Source organism: Trichomycterus rosablanca, chromosome 7, assembly GCF_030014385.1.
Source record: "Trichomycterus rosablanca isolate fTriRos1 chromosome 7, fTriRos1.hap1, whole genome shotgun sequence".
Lineage (NCBI taxonomy): Eukaryota > Metazoa > Chordata > Actinopteri > Siluriformes > Trichomycteridae > Trichomycterus > Trichomycterus rosablanca.
The window spans coordinates 4,876,546-4,894,693 of NC_085994.1; the positions used below are offsets into that span (position 1 = coordinate 4,876,546).

General features: G+C 41.1%; 1 protein-coding gene across 1 annotated transcript in view; it reads left to right on the forward strand.

The window, feature by feature from the left end:
* Positions 1 to 18,148, forward strand: part of zgc:63587 (uncharacterized protein LOC393431 homolog) — a 46,474-nt gene that overhangs the window by 21,330 nt on the left and 6,996 nt on the right. The gene's annotated exons all lie outside the window — the stretch shown is intronic.

Genomic DNA, 18,148 nt, shown 5'->3' on the forward strand with positions numbered 1-18,148 from the left:
AAGCTGGTAAAAATGTCATTGTGGTGCATAGTTATTCCCCTTCTTTCACCTCCTATTTTTTATGGTTACACGCTACACTTAAAAATGGGCCTTGCAAATGTCTCACCCTCATTTTCTTGTTTTATAAATGGGGGAACAATACGGCTTTCCTGTAATATGTCGGAGTGATTGGTGGACAGGGCATGGGCAGTGCTGTGCTGGACTCTTATCAGAGTTTGGCCAAACGCAGCGAGTTTCCCTGACTGAGGCTATAGGAACACATAAAGCACTCGGGAGTGTTTTAGTAACACTTGGCTCTCATGTGTGTCCTGGTTTCAGAGTGATATATGTAGATATAAATGTTTTAGCTTTGCTCCAGGACCTGCCTAAGCTTGTGGAAAAGCTTTGCATTGGTTTCCTTATTGTTACAAGTACAATGAGTGAGCTCGAACAATGAGAAATTAGATCATGTTTATGGTCTCTCTAGAATTCTAAAGAATGGGGGCATGTTGAATGTTTTAGGGCCATTACGCAACAAATAGGATGTGTTTATGTGGTTTATGGATGGCAAAATACCCTTAAGATTTGTTGTGCAAGCAAAATTGTCCTGGGAAATTTTACACATACGTGTACAGTTGTAATCAAAGTAAATTAACCCATTGGAAAATTTACATTAAAACCAAACAAGAACAATTTAAATAGCTCAGCACAACGAATATTGGATTTTCATGTCATGTTTTCAACACTTTGTTTACATTCATGAAAGAACAGGTAGTTATTTTTACACAAGATTTGTTAATACAAGTTCTTTTTCAAACACAGTCATGGACAATTCTGCATCTCCAATTCACCTCACCTGCATGTTTTTGGACTGTGGGAGGAAACCAGAGCTCCCGGAGAAAACCCACACAGACACGGGGAACACAACTAATACATGTGTTGTGTGGTTTCTTCAAATTCAACACAAAATGCCACTTTTAATGACTACTTCAGTCTCAGAATCATTCAACCCCCTGAACAGAATCTATCAATCTAACAAATTTGCAAATCAGATGTTGTCTCAAGGGCCACCACTGAAAGCTTGAGCACTTGAGTTCAAATCTCAGTTGTGTGGACAGGCAAGGTTGGGTTTCTTCCCAGAAGGTGTCCACTGCTGTCTGATTGAGACGACTGCTCAAGCATAACCTTTGCTGTGTAGTCCGGCTCTATCTGGTGTCGAAGAAGCGGCCCACGCACTCCAGTGCTAGTCTGCGGCTGTTCTCGGCCAGCGCAGGGTTGGAGTGTTCGGCACCACAAAAAGTCGGGTGGTAGATATATGGAGCTTCATTTCCCAGTGGTCTGTTCACAGCTTTGTAATTTACCCCAAGTAAAGAAAACAGGCTCCATGAAATATGCCTGAACGTCAACACCCAACGAAACGTCCAATTAGAAAAACGCAGTAATCAGGTAGCATAGACCATGTGCCGAATTGGAGACACCTTTTAAACTCACTCTCACTAATGACTATTCTTTTTATCAATTAATCTATAGACCATTTTACCGATTAGTCAATTAATCTAAACGATTATTTTTCCTCCAAAAAATGTAATTCAGAATCTCATTTACACTTCTTTTATTCTGTATGGCATATTAATATTGCACAAAACTAAATGTACACAGGGTTTATGTCCATATGATCAAATTCTCAAGTGCTCCATATTAAACAAAGTGTAACATGTGTTTATGGCGTTCAGTACACAGAGCAAAGTGCTCACAGAGCAAAGTACTTATAGCAGAAATAAAATACTTAGATGTAGCCACGTCTCATTAAGTCCAACGTACAGTAACGACAGAATGAGCCCAGATTCTAACCCACACATTCACTCAAAACTTACTTCAAATTCTAAGTGATGTACACACAGTGGTGTTATGGCGCATTCACATGAGAAGCTTTTTGCGCTTTGAGCACCGCAGCTACCGCAAAAATCGTGAGCCCAACGCAGCAAAAGTGCGCGCCGTGTGTTGCTTCTCGCCTGAATGCGCCCTAAACTGAACTCGCTAAGAAATACGGTATTCCAAGATATCGCGATTAAGAAGCTTAATGAAATTATATAGACGTGCAACATGGCGCTAGTGCTGCTGTGTAGTGCTCAACAAGTAGTGCTGAGGGAAATCATATGAATGGTTATATGAATGGAGACGTTGTAGAAATTAAAAGGAATCTATAAACATAGTTTTAAAAACAGTGCATCGATTTAAAATATTGATGTTGACGTCATCGATTAGGTCGACCAATCGCAGATTCATTGTTTTGCAACCACATCTCTAACATGCTAGCATGCTTTACAGTGCCTGCAGAACATTGCATGCTTTGTGGTGCTCTTACTGCTGACTCTTCAAATCAAAACTGGTTGCTAATATTACTTACAACTTGTTTATGTAACAAAAACCCAAACTTTCTGGTCAGTGGCGTAACTAGGAGCTCATGGGCCCCAGTGCAAAAAGATTTTGGCCCCCTCAACAAATTTCATTATATACAGTGTATCACAAAAGTGAGTACACCCCTCACATTTCTGCAGATATTTAAGTATATCTTTTCATGGGACAACACTGACAAAATGACACTTTGACACAATGAAAAGTAGTCTGTGTGCAGCTTATATAACAGTGTAAATGTATTCTTCCCTCAAAATAACTCAATATACAGCCATTAATGTCTAAACCACCGGCAACAAAAGTGAGTACACCCCTTAGTGAAAGTTCCTGAAGTGTCAATATTTTGTGTGGCCACCATTATTTCCCAGAACTGCCTTAACTCTCCTGGGCATGGAGTTTACCAGAGCTTCACAGGTTGCCACTGGAATGCTTTTCCACTCCTCCATGACGACATCACGGAGCTGGCGGATATTCGAGACTTTGCGCTCCTCCACCTTCCGCTTGAGGATGCCCCAAAGATGTTCTATTGGGTTTAGGTCTGGAGACATGCTTGGCCAGTCCATCACCTTTACCCTCAGCCTCTTCAATAAAGCAGTGGTCGTCTTAGAGGTGTGTTTGGGGTCATTATCATGCTGGAACACTGCCCTGCGACCCAGTTTCCGGAGGGAGGGGATCATGCTCTGCTTCAGTATTTCACAGTACATATTGGAGTTCATGTGTCCCTCAATGAAATGTAACTCCCCAACACCTGCTGCACTCATGCAGCCCCAGACCATGGCATTCCCACCACCATGCTTGACTGTAGGCATGACACACTTATCTTTGTACTCCTCACCTGATTGCCGCCACACATGCTTGAGACCATCTGAACCAAACAAATTAATCTTGGTCTCATCAGACCATAGGACATGGTTCCAGTAATCCATGTCCTTTGTTGACATGTCTTCAGCAAACTGTTTGCGGGCTTTCTTGTGTAGAGACTTCAGAAGAGGCTTCCTTCTGGGGTGACAGCCATGCAGACCAATTTGATGTAGTGTGCGGCGTATGGTCCGAGCACTGACAGGCTGACCCCCCACCTTTTCAATCTCTGCAGCAATGCTGACAGCACTCCTGCGCCTATCTTTCAAAGACAGCAGTTGGATGTGACGCTGAGCACGTGCACTCAGCTTCTTTGGACGACCAACGCGAGGTCTGTTCTGAGTGAACCCTGCTCTTTTAAAACGCTGGATGATCTTGGCCACTGTGCTGCAGCCCAGTTTCAGGGTGTTGGCAATCTTCTTGTAGCCTTGGCCATCTTCATGTAGCGCAAGATCTTTAGAGAGTTCTTTGCCATGAGGTGCCATGTTGGAACTTTCAGTGACCAGTATGAGAGAGTGTGAGAGCTGTACTACTAAATTGAACACACCTGCTCCCTATGCACACCTGAGACCTAGTAACACTAACGAGTCACATGACATTTTGGAGGGAAAATGACAAGCAGTGCTCAATTTGGACATTTAGGGGTATAGTCTCTTAGGGGTGTACTCACTTTTGTTGCCGGTGGTTTAGACATTAATGGCTGTATATTGAGTTATTTTGAGGGAAGAATAAATTTACACTGTTATATAAGCTGCACACAGACTACTTTTCATTGTGTCAAAGTGTCATTTTGTCAGTGTTGTCCCATGAAAAGATATACTTAAATATCTGCAGAAATGTGAGGGGTGTACTCACTTTTGTGATACACTGTATATACTGGTGCTGGTCATAATTTATTTATTACATTGATTTATTTCAGTAATTCCATTCAAAAAGTGAAACTTGTGTATTATATTCATTCATTACACACAGACTGATATATTTCAAATGTTTATTTCTTTTAATGTTGATTATAACTGACATCTAATAAAAACCAAATTCAGTATCTCAGAAAATTAGAATATTTTGACAAGGTACAATATTGAAGACACCTGGTGCCACACTCTAATCAGCTAATTAACTCAAAACACCTGCAAAGGCCTTTAAATGGTCTCTCAGTGTAGTTCTGTAGGCTACACAATCATGAAGAAGACTGCTGACTTGACAGTTGTCCAAAAGACGACCATTGACACCTTGCACAAGGAGGGCAAGACACAAAAGGTCATTGCCAAAGAGGCTGGCTGTTCACAGAGCTCTGTGTCCAAGCACATTAATAGAGAGGTGAAGGGAAGGAAAAGATGTGGTAGAAAAAAGTGTACAAGCAATAGGGATAACCGCACCCTGGAGAGGATTGTGAAACAAAACCCATTCAAAAATGTGGGGGAGATTCACAAAGAGTGGACTGCAGCTGGAGTCAGTGCTTCAAGAACCACCACGCACAGACGTATGCAAGACATGGGTTTCAGCTGTCGCATTCCTTGTGTCAAGCCACTCTTGAACAAGAGACAGCGTCAGAAGCGTCTCGCCTGGGCTAAAGACAAAAAGGACTGCTGAGTGGTCCAAAGTTATGTTCTCTGATGAAAGTACATTTTGCATTACCTTTGGAAATCAAGGTCCCAGAGTCCGGAGGAAGAGAGGAGAGGCACAGAATCCATGTTGCTTGAGGTCCAGTGTAAAGTTTCCACAGTCAGTGATGGTTTGGAGTGCCATGTCATCTGCTGGTGTCGGTCCACTGTGTTTTCTGAGGTCCAAGGTCAACGCAGCCGTCTACCAGGAAGTTTTAGAGCACTTCATGCTTCCTGCTGCTGACCAACTTTATGGAGATGCAGATTTCATTTTCCAACAGGACTTGGCACCTGCACACAGTGCCAAAGCTACCAGTACCTGGTTTAAGGACCATGGTATCCCTGTTCTTAATTGGCCAGCAAACTCGCCTGACCTTAACCCCATAGAAAATCTATGTGGTATTGTGAAGAGGAAGATGCGATACGCCAGACCCAACAATTCAGAAGAGCTGAAGGCCACTATCAGAGCAACCTGGGCTCTCATAACACCTGAGCAGTGCCACAGACTGATGGACTCCATGCCACGCCGCATTGCTGCAGTAATCCAGGCAAAAGGAGCCCCAACTAAGTATTGAGTGCTGTACATGCTCATACTTTTCATGTTCATACTTTTCAGTTGGCCAACATTTCTAAAAATCCTTTTTTTGTATTGGTCTTAAGTAATATTCTAATTTTCTGAGATACTGAATTTGGGGTTTTCATTAGTTGTCAGTTATAATCATCAACATTAAAAGAAATAAACATTTGAAATATATCAGTCTGTGTGTAATGAATGCATATAATATACAAGTTTCACTTTTTGAATGGAATTACTGAAATAAAGCAACTTTTTCATGATATTCTAATTTTATTACCAGCACCAGTATATATATATATATATATATGTGTGTGTATATGTGTGTGTGTATATGTGTGTGTGTATATATATATATATATATATATATATATATATATATATATATATATATATATATATATATATATATATATACTAGGGCTGTCAAACGATTAAAATTTTTAATCGCGATTAATCTCAGAATTTCATATAGTTAATCGCGATTAATCGCATTAAATAAAATCTGTGTAAATGTTATAGAAAACAAGGTTTTTTAAGTGAAATGTGAAAAGTGGACGTTTCTACACGAAGTGAGTGTGTTTTGACCCTTTTGGGGCTTCCATAGTTCATGGACTAGCGTGCTTGACTCCGGTATTCAGTGCCGTAACAGATTAAGTTAATAAAGTGTTTTGCTCCCGACAACTTGTGAATATACCGTGTACTTATTTCTTTATTATGCAAGTGCATCCCTACGACGCTCAGTTATATTATTTTAACAAACCGCAAATGAACAACGGTGGCAAGTCCGACATTAAAACGTTGGTTCTACCAGTCAAGTCTCAACATGAACTAGAATCTGCGTTAACGGCACTATTTTTTTTAATCGCGTTAAATTGAGATTGCGTTAATGCGTTATTATCGCGTTAACTTCGACAGCCCTAATATATACACAATTTACACATAGTACTGTTTTTATTTGCACAGCTTTAAATTGCACAATGTCTGTAACTGCACCTTTAGGCCCCCCTTTTTTATTTTTTATTTTTTGTTCTGTTAGATGTTTAATATTCTTGTTTTTTTTTTATTGTTATATTCTTTTTTCTTTTTTATATATTTCTTAGATTTTATATCTTAATTTTTATTCTTTCCTACCTCATTGTAATGTCATTGTGTGATGTTTGTAATAATTGTAATTGCTGCTGCTACACGGGAATTTCCCTTCGGGGATCAATGAAGTAAATCAATCAATCAATCAATCAATCAATCAATCAATCAATCAATCAATCAATCAATCAATCTATCTATCTATCTATCTATCTATCTATCTATCTATCTATCTATCTATCTATCTATCTATCTATCTATCTATCTTGAAATGCTGTATGCTGATAGATACATCTGATCAGATTTTTTATTTGACATTTTAGTTATTTTAATATTTTACTTAACGAAAATATTGTAATATAATAATAACGACCTGGCGAGTGCAGCCACTGGGCTCCAGTACACCCCCGGTAGTTATGCCCCTGTTTCTGGTTCAAACTGCAAACATTAAAAATGAAAATGGCCTACTGGTCATTTATTTTTTTGTAACCACAGTAAATTAGTTGATTTCTCATGTGAATTACTTGATTTCTCACAGCAAGAAGGTTCTTGGTTTGATTCCCAGGTGTAACTGTCCTGGTCCTTTTTGCGTGGAGTTTGCATGTTCTCCCCGTGTCTGTGTGGGTTTCCTCTGGGAGCTCCGGTTTCTTCCTACAGTCCAAAGACGTGCAAGTGAGGTAAATTGAAGATACAAAATTGTCCATGACTGTGTTTGACATTAAACTTGTGACCTGGTGAACCTTGTGTAACCAGTAACTACCGTTCCTGTCATGAATGTGTGTAAAACATGTTAAAATCCTAATAAATAAAGATTTCTCATGTCTGTGACTAGAACATCTATGTGCACACACAGTTTCTATCCCTGAAACGGTGAACTGTGAGAAGCGTATTCCTGGTGTATTCCTGGTGTGTACACTTTTGTTTTTATTGTTGTTGGTGGTTGCCGTGCAGTTAAAGCTTTCCTCCTATTGTCCACCGACTAGAACGCACGAACATATCGGTCCTGAAAAGTCCCAAAAGTGTGCACGTTGTTTTGAGTCATACAATGTGCGTTTTGTTTATGAGAACAGTCTGGATTTCGACTTTGGTTATGAGCTCATTGTGTGGGGCGAAGGATTACGAGTCCTAGGCATGAGGAGACCGATTGTTTGACGTATGAACGTTTGAATGCTTTAGTCTCCCCACCTTCAGGAACTTGTCGGGGGGTCCTGAAAGTCAAATGATTGTAGCTTGCTCTATCATGAAGCAAAATGTGCGCTTACTCTATAAACATGCATCCAAAGCAACTTACAGTACTGTGACAGTATGCTGTCTAAGAAATTGAGGGTTAAGAGCCTTGTTCAAGGCCCCAACCTGGCAGTGGTGGGACTTGAACCAGTGACTTTCTGATTACTAGCCAGTACCTTAACCACTAGGCTACAATGTCAATCAATGAGCAAGAGTTTGAATGATTTATATAGTCATACATTATACGATCAGCCAGAACATTAAAACCACCTCCTTGTTTCTACACTCACTGTCCATTTAATCAGCTCCACTTACCATATAGAAGCACTTTGTAGTTCTACAATTACTGACTGTAGTCCATCTGTTTCTCTACATACTTTGTTAGCCCCCTTTCTTGCTGTTCTTCAATGGTCAGGACCCCCACAGGACCACCACAGAGCAGGTATTATTCAGGTGGTGGATCATTCTCAGCACTGCAGTGACACTGACATGTTGGTGGTGTGTTAGTGTGTGTTGTGCTGGTATGAGTGGATCAGACAGCAGCGCTAATGGAGTTTTTAAACACCTCACTGTCACTGCTGGACTGAGAATAGTCCACCAACCAGAAACATCCAGCCAACAGCGCCCCATGGGCAGCTTCCCGTGACTGCTGATGAAGGTCTAGAAGATGACCAACTCAAACAGCAGCAATAGATGAGCGATCGTCTCTGACTTTACATCTACAAGGTGGACCAACTAGGTAGGAGTGTCTAATAGAGTGGACGGTGATTGGACACGGTATTTAAAAACTCCAGCAGCGCTGCTGTGTCTGATCCACTCATACCAGCACAACACACACTAACACACCACCACCATGTCAGTGTCACTGCAGTGCTGAGAATGATCAACCACCTAAATAATATCTGCTCTGTGGTGGTCCTGTGGGGGTCCTGACCATTGAAGAACAGGGTAAAAGGAGGTTAAAAAAGTATGTAGAGAAACAGATGGACTACAGTCAGTAATTGTAGAACTACAAAGTGCTTCTATATGGTAAGTGGAGCTGATAAAATGGACAGTGAGTGTAGAAACCAGGAGGTGGGTTTAATGTTATGGCTGATCAGTTTAAATATACTGTGTTGATGATTTCAGGTCACCTATGAAGAACAGTGAAATGTAACTTCTTCATTAGCTGACGTGGTTTGTCAGCGATCTAAACTAATTTGAGGTGTTTAAAGTTATTCTAAAGCGATGTCTAGATACTAAATATATGTCTGGATTGCCACTGGCGACATACTTATTGTTTACAGACAGACTGTTTGATGTATGAGCATTTGAATGCTTTACAGTCTCCCACCTTCAGGAACTCGAGCTAGTGAGGTCACATCCTGTACCCAGAAAGCACCTCATCTCCTCCTTACTGACATTTATTGTTTTTCAGGCCCTTAAAATTAGGGCTTATTCCTGTTTGTGTTCCCAACAGTGCTGCTGTTTATTTCTTTTCTCTTAGAGTAATTGCGTGTTGGAGTGCGGCCACTTTATTAATGCACTGGCTCAGAGTGAAAGTATAAATACCCATTACTGTCTACACACACACACACTCACACACACTCCCACCTGCCCTCAGACATACAATTTAACCTACTGGATAATAGCGCTGTTTCTCAAAGCAGAGTTTATCTTTCTTTGTGAAGGTGCCCATTTACAGAGTTAATTTTTTTAAGTTAGTAATTTTGTTTTGCATTGTCCACCCTGTATCTTCCAATCTAGTTACGTCCAGTTCCCAATTCTGAATCCAACCACCAATCTGATCAAGAGGAGCCAGGTCACCACACTCCCTTTCTGACACGTGTTCAATCTGCGGCCTCTAATCACCTGCCAGTGTTGCGTTCCCATACAGAGTCGTCGTTTGCATACGGAGAGACATGCTAAGCTTTATGTAACCCCCCTTTCTCAAACTCACACAGGTGCCCCGGGCCAGGTTTACATTTGCTGCATTTAGCCAGACGCCTTCTCACAATTGTGACAGTATACAATTCAAGCAATTCAGTGTTAAGGGCCTTGCCCAGGGGCTCAACAGTGGCAATCTGGCAGTGGTGGGTGGGGCTTGAACCAGCAACCTTCTGATCTCTAGTCCAGTTTATTAACCACTGGGGCAGCACGGTGGCTAAGTGGATAGCACTGTCGCCTCACAGCAAGAAGGTCCTGGGTTCGATCCCCAGGTGGGGCGGTCTGGGTCCTTTCTGTGTGGAGTTTGCATGTTCTCCCCGTGCCTGCGTGGGTTTACTCTGGGTGCTCCGGTTTCCTCCCACAGTCCAAAAACATGCAAGTGAGGTGAATTGAAGATACTAAAATTGTCCATGACTGTGTTTGATATAACCTTGTGAACTGAGGAACCTTGTGTGAAGATAAACTACCGTTCCTGTCATGAATGTAACCAAGAGTGTAAAACATGACGTTAAAATCCTAATAAACAAACAAACAACAATTAACCACTGAGGTACCACTGCCCAGTCTTGAAGATCTCATATTGCAGCGGCAGCACGAATCCTTTCCTCCCATAAACTTGGCCAGTTGTGTTTGTGTGGACACCCAGGCAGGTCAGTGGCTCTGCTGAGATTAGAATTAGCAAGTTTGACCACTGTGCAGTGCATGTTAGACCTCACAAGAGCGCAGTATAGTCTTTTTTTTTAATTTTGCTGGGTTACTCTATAAGCACACAGTTGTTACATTACCAACAGTGTTAAAATGTCGATGAGCAAGAGTTTGGATAATTCATATAGGCATCCATTATAAATAAGACCCTATTAAAGTCATGTCTGTAACTATCGTGTCAAAACACGGACGAGTATTGTTGTTTTTAGATCGTCACTGGTTTACATTTAACTATTAAAGTAGGCTGGCTGCTCAGGTGGCGCAGCGGTACAAACACACACTGGAACACCAGAGCTGGGATCTCCAATACATCGTATCGAATCTCAGCTCTGCCTACCGGCTGGGCTGAGCAACCACATGAACAACGATTGGCCTGTTGTTCAGTTATGGGTGGGACTTAGCCGGACAGAGACTCTCTCATAACTAATGCAATAACGACCTCTGCTGGCTGATTGATGGCGCCTGCACAGAGATGGGAAAAGAGTGCCGTCAGGGTGTGTCTCTCCGTACACAACGCTGAGCCGCATTGCACTCGTCAAAGTGTAGGTGACAAGATGCATGTGGCTGCTGCCCACGTGTCGGAGGGGGCGTGGGTTAGCTTCGTTCTCCTCAATCAGAGCAGCTAAAATGGGAAAAAAGGGGAAAAAATGCATAAAGAAAAAAAATATATTAAAAAAATCATGATAAACAGTTTTGTAAAAGAATTCTTCTATTGTTTTTAATTAAAGCTAAAGTGTTATCTGATGCTGTTGATTTCAGATCACGTTGAGAACTGAAACTCTCCAATTTGAATCTGTTAAGATTCACTTTAAGAGACGTGGTTTGTCAGCTATCCAAGCTAATGTGAGGTGTTTAAAGTCATTTCTAAGCAATGTCTAGGTACTAAATACATTTCTGGATTGGCACTGGCTACAGACTCCTTAAAAAATGTTCACGTTTAATTTTTAAATACAAGAAATCAATAAAAAAAGTGCTTTAGTTTAAACTGTGAATTAAATACTAAACAAATGCATTCCTGAATGTCGAAGCCAGCACAGACTAAACTATACAAAACATTTGATGAACAGGTTAATCATCTCTTTATTACACATCTCTCTCTCACACACACACACTTACACACATTTTCCTAGAATTGCTAATGTGTGTGTCTCCTGCACCCTGCTGTCCGGGAGGCGCCGGATTAACACGACCTTAATGCTGCATTGCTCCCACATCGAGCAGTAGTCGGTCACTTCTGTATTGTTTCTCACCAGGACCCCGAGGTATTTTTGTTCAAGTGCAAGCCTCCGGAGAGCTGAAGGTATTCAGCGATCAAATCCACATCTCAGACATGAAAGGAAGAACATCCTAAATTGGGGCATTTGTCTGCCACTGAACGGTGAAGTTTGGCTCTCGGCCTCGCTGGATAGCCAGTGGCTTCGGTCTTCCTGTTACGGCGGCTTTAGGATGTCTTTTCACGCTAATTGTTTTTCTTGGCCGCTCATTGTTGGCTTTTGAGTTCTATAAACATTTCAAGTATTGTACAAAAGTCTGATGAAACGATGTGTGTCCGCCGGAGAGAGACTGTTTCAGATTCAGCGACTGTACGTGACTGGAGACTGTCGGGTGTGTGTTTGTGTGTGGCTGTTAGTTTCACGCTGAAACTTGTCGAAGTGTAAAATGGCTATTTTGCACCTCATGGCGAAATCCCTGTTAGTACAGTAATTACAGGCTTGTGGTAATAGACCTGTATTTATGTTGTTTTCGTGTGGATGAAAGTCAAATATAGCCTCTCAGGTCACAACTGGAAGATTCTGGTTTTGGTGAAAAATGTCACCAGGTTAAAAATAGAGGTTTGTTCATTATTACTGATTGTTGCGAAGCTCCTCAGTCAGCAGTGGAGGGTTGTATCGGTAGAGGTGAGGCGTAACGCAATCAGGATAATTTAATACGACTAAATTAGGGGAGGAAATTGGGGGGAAAATTGGGGAAAAAAAAAAATATATATATATATAAATATATATATTGCACTAATACACCAGTTAGCAATAGGCCTGGCTGAAAGTATGTGTGTTCTCCTACTTTTGGCCTTACGATCTATTTTTCTGCTTCACACACTCAGCAGAGTAGTGTATCCTGAGCCAAAGAATGAACAGAAGAATCGATGACACCCATTTCAGTATTTTCTTTTCATTTTTTACAATTTAAAGCAGCCGAGTTTCTCAAGACTTGTACTTTATTCAAGCCAAAATCCAGCCGCTTTGGCAGCCACACAGCCAATCCAAACAGATTAAGATGGGGTGAGACATGGGGGAGAAAAAGGAATGAAAGTATGGACTCATTTTAGCATGATTATGTATTAAAATATTTAAATTTGGATTCTGTTGAAGTTTTATTTTAACTTGGTTAGTTATATAAGTTGATATGAGATTTGCTTTTGTCTTTGTATATCTTTAAATATCAGGCTGTACTGTGGCGCACACGTTTTCCCCTCTCATAGTAGTATTTTTTTTCATTGTGAGGTTTTTTCTTCACTGATGTTTTTGTCTTTAATTTTATTTGTCAGTGAAAATGTTGCATTTTTTTATTATTTGGATTATAAGAAGGATTTTTTTTTATCGTTTGTTTTATTTGAGTAATCATAAATAACAGAATGAACACTTATTAGAATTTCTTGTTTTTATTTTTTTATTTTTTTATTAATGTTATTGCCATTAACACTCTTACGGGCAGTTAACATTATTTAACAAAATCACCTTGAGCCATAACATTAAAACCTTTCTACACTCACTGTCCATTTTATCAGCTCCACGTACCATAAAGGAGCACTTTGTAGTTCCACGATTACTGACTGTAGTCCACCTGTTTCTCTACATACCTTTTTAACCTGCTTTCACCCTGTTCTTCAATGGTCAGGACCACCACAGAGCAGGTATTATTTGGGTGGTGGATCATTCCCAGCACTGCAGTGACACTGACACACTGGTGGTGTGTTAGTGTGTGTTGTGCTGGTATGAGTGGATCAGACACAGCAGCGCTGCTGGAGTTTTTAAATATCGTGTCCACTCACCGTCCACTCTATTAGACACTCCTACCTAGTTGGTCCACCTTGTAGATGTAAAGTCAGAGACGATCGCTCATCTATTGCTGCTGTTTGAGTTGGTCATCTTCTAGACCTTTATCAGTGGTCACAGGACGCTGCCCACGGGGCGCTGTTGGCTGGATACTTTTGGTTGGTGGATTATTCTCAGTCCAGCAGTGACAGAGAGCACTGCTGTGTCTTATCCACTCATACCAGCACAACACACACTAACACACCACCAACATGTCAGTGTCACTGCAGTGCTGAGAATGATCCACCACCTAAATAATACCTGCTCTGTGGGGGTCCTGACCATTGAAGAACAGCAAGAAAGGGGGCTAACAAAGCATGCAGAGAAACAGATGGACTACAGTCAGTAATTGTAGAACTACAAAGTGCTTCTATATGGTAAGTGGAGCTGATAAAATGGACAGTATGTGTAGAAACATGAAGGTGGTTTTAATGTTATGGCTGATCAGTGTATAAATATTTATGTATGCTAAAAAAAAAAAAAGGACAATAGAAAATGGGCCACCTAACTGAGGTAAATCTGACAGTCCCAAAAGATGTGGGTATGGTCTTTCTCCAGCATTTGATATTATTTTTAAATGTATTTAAATACACATGTTGTGTTTTTCTTTCCTGCTCATGCCTACACTGGTTGACTGTCCACTCCCACCTCTTCCAGTTAGCCCATTGTCCCGTCACAGAAATCATGCAACATTGCACGGACATGCCGAGTTCCAGTTATTCTTGTGCTTCGTCTTTCCTATTTTGCTCAGATTTCTTGCACTTCTTAGGCCTCCACCTCATTTGATCAGAAGCCGAGTCTGGGGTCACGCTCCTCATCCAAATGACGCATCGTGTTTGTTTAGAGTTCAGCCCTGCAACAATGACACCCACACACACACACACTCACACACACACACACACATGGGGCCGAAATGAAAATAAGCCTAGTCATAACAGGAGTGGATTTGTTCAAAGGCCTGAGGGAGTGGGGATGGAGGGGGATGTGGGGGGTTTAGTCCTTTTGAAACGATGCCCTGCTGAGAGAACATGAAAGTCTATAGAATGTCAGGAAAACGCTGCTGGTGGCGTATCTGGCCGCCACTACCCAATAGCATTGTGAACACGCTTCTGCAGTTTCAGCTTTGATGCTAGGAACAATAAATCATCGTATCTGCTCCTCGCAGGTGCATCGAAAATGTGGAAGAGTTTGTTCTGAAATGTTCTAGGTCTGGAATGTTGGCCTCTAGGCTCATGTGCTATATTGTGACATTCCGGGTCAGGCATTGTGTTACTGGCAAAGTACTTCCACAATCTAATGTTTTATCAACTATTCTTTTAAACGTTGTGCTTACACACAAGTTCTTCCATTTTTTCCATCTGAATTAATGTCCATCTGTAATAATCCAGATTAATAATCTGTAATAATCTCTCTAATTTTGAGGTTATTTAGACCTTTGTTCAGCATGTCATCTTATGTCCAATAAATCATAGTTTCTTTGTTTCTCTATATCAGGGGTGGGCAATTAAATTTTCCAAGGGGCCACGTAAGAAACTGTTACTGTTGTAGAGGGCCGGACCAATAGGGTGAACTTCATTCTGCTCAGTATTAATAAGATTTATTTTTATTGCCTAAATGTTACAGTTCTGATAAGCTGTTACTGTTAAGAGTCGATGTAACAATCAGAAAATGAAAAGCAGGCAGAGTGAAAACATCAACATTATTTCACTACTTAATCAACTTTCTTAAAAACAAATGTGAACAAAATGTGCATTAACTTTACACAAAGTGCTCCTGCTATTTAGATATCACAAAGCTGATCTTAACTTCTCCAGTCCTGGATGTGTAAAACTTGATAAAAAGTCTGTGTTGGTTTGCAGTTTAGTTAGCGAAGCTTCAGATGTGACGCTCTGCATCGTTCAAGTTCTTGTATTTCTCTGTGTTTAGTACCGTAACGGTGACCCTAGATTTAAATTGTGATCCTTAAACAGCTTTACACCAGACTTTTAAAGCTCATGTCTTGTTAAGAACTCTATCGTCTCTGTCAGTCTCTCAGTTCTGTTCGCCGACACATTACGGTGAAGCTGGATACACTCGTCTCACACACTTAAATCCAAACTTGCGGAAATGTAAAGAAATAGCGCTCATACTGCTCCCATCAAAATAAAAACAATCCTGTTATATGGCATGTGTGATGTACATTTATTTACGTCTGATTTTTAATTGCCAGTTGGGGATCCGGCCCGCGGGCCGTACAATGCCCAGGTCTGCTCTAGGTTAAGATAAGGTTGTAGCCTAACTGCTCATATCACCTGACCAAAAGAAGTACTGATTATTACTTAAGCCAGACAGTGGTAGCCTAGTGTGTAGAGCTTTGAGCTATCAACTGAAAAGTTGAGAGTTTGAATCCGGCCTCTACCATGCTGCCACTGTCGGGCTCTTGAGCAAGGCCCTTAACCTGCTCTGCTCCAGGGGCTGACCCTGCTGACCCTGCGCTCTGACCCCAAGCTGGGATTTGCAAAGAAAGAATTTCGTTGTACTGTACACGTGTATATGTACACTGATCAGCCATAACATTAAAACCACCTCCTTGTTTCTACACTTACTGTCCATTTTATCAGCTCCATTTACCATATAGAAGCACTTTGTAGTTCTACAATTACTGACTGTAGTCCATCTGTTTCTCTACATACTTTTTTTGCCTGCTTTCACCCTGTTCTTCAATAGTCAGGACCCCCACAGGACCACTACAGAGCAGGTATTATTTGGGTGGTGGATCATTCTCAGCACTGCAGTGACACTGACATGGTGGTGGTGTGTTAGTGTGTGTTGTGCTGGTATGAGTGGATCAGACACAGCAGCGCTGCTGGAGTTTTTAAATACCATGTCCACTCACCGTCCACTCTATTAGACACTCCTACCTAGTTGGTCCACCTTGTAGATGTAAAGTCAGAGACAATCTCTCATCTATTGCTGCTGTTTGAGTTGGTCATCTTCTAGACTTTCATCAGTGGTCACAGGACGCTGCCCACAGGGCGCTGTTGGCTGGATATTTTTGGTTGGGGGGCTATTCTCAGTCCAGCAGTGACAGTGAGGTGTTTAAAAACTCCATCAGCGCTGCTGTGTCTGATCCACTCATACCAGCACAGCACACACTAACACACCACCACCATGTCAGTGTCACTGCAGTGCTGATTATCATCCACCACCCAAATAATACCTGCTCTGTGGTGGTCCTGTGGGGGTCCTGACCATTGAAGAACAGGGTGAAAGCAGGCTAAAAAAGTATGTAGAGAAACAGATCAGTAATTGTAGAACTACAAAGTGCTTCTATATGGTAAGTGGAGCTGATAAAATGGACAGTGAGTGTAGAAACAAGGAGGTGGTTTTAATGTTGTGGCTGATCGGTGTATGTATATATGACAAATAAAGGCTTTCTATTCTAGCTGGTCAGGCTACTTTACCATCCTAATTAGGAAGGATGTAAAAGCCTGCTCATTGTCTGATTACTCATTACACTTCTCTGAACATTGATGAGTGTGCTTTTGAGTGGATGGTTGCTAAAATAAATAGAAATAAAAATGACAAAGCCTTTTTGGTTAGTTTATATTTTTATATGTTATCTAAAAAAGTAATTGTTAAAATAATTGGGTAGCTTAAGGGGTCATTAGTATGATTTTGGCTAATGCAGTATGTTTAGTCAAAAAAGGCGAATCAGTTCATCTAATGTACTTAAAGAATTGAGGTTTTATTTACACAGCGCCTTTCACAAAGTCAAGGTTGCTTCACAATGGCAGTACAGTAAATAATAATTATCTGGAGTCTTGTGCTCAAAAGCCAGTCACGCAGAGTTTGGGGCAATGAGTTCCAAAACTTGGGGGCTTTAGCACTGAAAGATTAGTCTGATATAAGGAACAGTAAGAAACCTGTTATCAGAGGAGCTCAGGGTACGAGGAGGTATGTAGGGAAGCAGGAGATTCCCGAGATATGCCGAGCCCAGACCATGAAGGGCTTTAAATGTAATAAACAATATTTTGTACTTAATAGGGGTGATGTGGGCAGATGTTTTGTTGCACACAAGCTCTTGTGCTGCAGAGTTTTGGATGTTTATTGGTTGTTTTAGTTGGTAGACCAGAGTAAAGAAAATTACAATAATCAATACAAGAGGCGGAACGGTGGCTCGGTGGGTAGCACTGTCGCCTCACAGCAAGAAGGTCCTGGGTTCGATCCCCAGGTGGAGCGGTTCGGGTCCTTTCTGTGTGGAGTTTGCAGGTTCTCCCCATGTCTGTATGAGTTTCCTTCAGGAGCTCCGATTTCCTCCCACAGTCCAAAGACGTGCAAGTGAGGTGAATAGGAGATAAGATACTAAATTGTCCATGACTATGTTTGATATTAAACTTGTGAACTGATGAATCTTGTGTAGTGAGTAACTACCGTTCCTGTCATGAATGTAACCAAAGAGTGTAAAACATGATGTTAAAATCCTAATCAATAAATAATAAATCAATACAAGAGGATAAAAAAGCATGAACCAATGTTTTGGCATCACATGGTCACAGTCGGGCAATGTTACGAAGGTGGAAAAATGCAGATCTGGTTGGTGAGTGATGCTGTTTTGAGGAAACCTTCGTCTTCTGCGACAAACTTTGGAGTAGTGTTTGATTCCTCAATGTCTATAGTGATGTTAGATGTTTTATTAATAA